The following is a 2885-nucleotide window of genomic DNA, read 5'->3' on the forward strand; positions in this document are numbered from 1 at the left end:
GCATTCAGACCACCAGGCAAGATGAACATCCAGCTTTCATGGATAAGGTGACTTCTAATGCTAACAAATATCTTGAAATCTTAACAACTTCAGTTGGCACAGTGTCTTAAGAGACATAATTTATAAGAATGTTTATTTTAAAAAGTTCGTTTATTGCTAGGATATTTGTTTATTTTTTGTTCTGTTCTAGTCATGACAAAGACATTCACTAGGATAACACAAAACATCCCCAAAGTGATCATGTTAGTATAAGCATTTACGATGCAAATGACTGCTTTAAAAATTTTTGCTTTAGAATAATTTTTAAATTTGCTAGCAACGTTACCTAAGGAAATAGAAATTCAACAGCCTCCATATACGACTATATTTTCTGTCTTACTCTGAACACATTGCTATTTCTGAGTGCCTCTCTAAATTTTCAAAACAATAAATAGAAAGTCTGCATTAAGCTTTGTTAAAGCTTCAAAATGTGGGGTAGTTTGTTTTGCAAATAAAAAAGAAATACTTCTTTTTCATAACCCTTACCTTCCTTAAATCAGAGTACATCTTATGGATATTACCCCAACATATGAAAGCATAAAATTCTAAACTGCTATTTTACTTATTAGATAGTAACTAGTTAGTTCCCTTAATACTATAGTGACCACTTACTAAACACCATCTCTCCATTTGTCAAAGCATATTGCACTCTCCCCAATCAGAATTAAACTATTTGCAAAACTGATTATTTTCATATTCGTAACATGATTTCTTGATAGAACTGTTTCTCTTCCAACTGATCACACAATTAGAAAGCATAAACAACGTACCAGTCCTTTAGTACTTATATTCTTAGTAATGTTTCATTAAATAAACAAAACAAAACTCCTCTTTCTCCTGCCATGTCTTGGGCAACCAGAGATGCAGCAGTTGATATCTGTGGGTATAATCTGATTACTCATAACTGAGAATCTAAGTAAAAGAAGATTTTAAAAGATAAAAGTCAAAAAAAAAAACTTATGCTGCCTTAAAAGGACTGATGACAAAGATGTCACAACTGACCAGGGGGGTTAACTTAAAATTTATGTCTTTGATTTCATTAAACATCATACTACCAAAAGGAGTTTGCTCAGATCAAGAATATGGTGGCATTCTCCTAAGCACTGCTTGAAGTCACAGAGCTCAAGCACAAAACAGCTCTACAAAGAGCCAGTCAAGCGTAAAAATGGGAGTTGGTTGTGTCAGAATAGATTAAGAGGCTGAAGGATGTCTGGAAAAGACAGCTGTCTTGCCATCAATGAAGGCGATTATTACCGGTCAATGTTATTTTTCTTATACATTATTTGAAACTTGTCATCTCATACTTACAATGCTCCTCATTTAAAAAAGGAGCACATCATTTTCTTATCTGCAGTGTCCTGGGTTAACCATAAACCTGAAAGCAGTCCAAAATTGTGTTCCTCCTTTCCTACAAAGCCTGGGGAAACTCATTTATTGAATCCTTGTCTGGTTGGAGTTGAGAACGTTTGGGTTTTATTTTTACTTACTATTTAAATATAGATCACTATTTTTAAAATGTAAACATCCAATGGCATTTCCTCGCACTGACAGGAATCCTAAGGCAGGGGTTCCTACTTGCCGTCTTCCCAGCGTCCAGCCAGATGCCACAAATGCTCCCCTGAGTTATTGCCTAGGAGTAGCAGTATTAAATGCCTCATGACTTTACAGTTGTCCCTCCATTATTCTTGCTAAACCTCCTTTCCAAAAGATCATCCGAGAAATCTGGCGAGTCACTGAAATAGTACTTGTAAATTGGAGCCATTAAGAGCCATCCACAGCGTCCCTTGGGTGCACATCCGACTGTGAATTACGGGGTAAAGAATTTACATACAATTTTACTCCAAAGCGAGATCTCCATCATTTGTAAGTTATTTCTCAGGAGTACCAATTTCCGTCCAGAAACAAGTCAACGGAGCACTGTATTTCTAAACGATCATTTCAAATTTCCACCGTCAAGAATGGGAGGAGGAAGGAATAGTAACGGGAAGACTTGTGAGCGATTAGCCATCCATAAAAATGTTTCCCCCGCACTCCTCCTACCGATCACAAAGCTGGCGTCAGTTAGTCTCCAGGATCCTTCCCCACCTCGCCCCCCTCCTCTCTGCGGAGAGCTGGCACCGAATGGCAGTCAAGGGAAAAGACAAACACCGGCTCGAACGCAGTCCAAGCGCTAGCCCAGAGACATTCGAACAACATTCCTAACTTTCTTTTCCCACTTTGCGTGCCTCAAAGGTAAGCAGAAAAAAAGAGCCTTTGAAATAGGAGGTCAATAAGGCCAACTGGGCCCAGGCGATTTGAAAAACCACCCTCAAAGAGTCACAAGGACCTATCCACTGCTCTGCTCTCCAGCCACAGCAAACCAGGGCTCAGCTCCCAGTCTAGGTCTCCAGGGTTCCTGTCCTGGGGGCTCGGACCCCGCGTGGTGCCCAGGCCGGAGAGCGCGGCGGGCGTGTGTCCCTGCCCACGCCCTGGGCCACAGCCCCGGCTGTCCGCCGCCCCCGCCGCGGGACCAGCATCCGCTGACAGGTCCCGGGCGCCTGCGGTCGGGTGCTGCAGGTGCGAGGGAGGCGCGCTCCGCCCGCGGTCGGCCTGCAAGTCCCCAGAGCGGCGTCCTCCGGTTCCTCGCCCGCCCACCGCACCCCATGCCCGACAGGCTCCCCAGGGGAACTCGGGGATGAAGAGTACAAAAAGCCCAGCCATACACCGAAGGACCTCAGAGACTTTCCCTGTGGGAGAGAAACTTAGCCCGAACGCACACGCACAGCCCCGGGGCGCGGCCGGAGGGCATCTCTTACCTGTCCCCACGACGCCACTCATCCCTCCCCCACCCCAGGTCTGGCTGCTCC

This window comes from Tupaia chinensis, unplaced genomic scaffold (genome assembly GCF_000334495.1).
Source record: "Tupaia chinensis unplaced genomic scaffold, TupChi_1.0 Scaffold000402_1, whole genome shotgun sequence".
Lineage (NCBI taxonomy): Eukaryota > Metazoa > Chordata > Mammalia > Scandentia > Tupaiidae > Tupaia > Tupaia belangeri.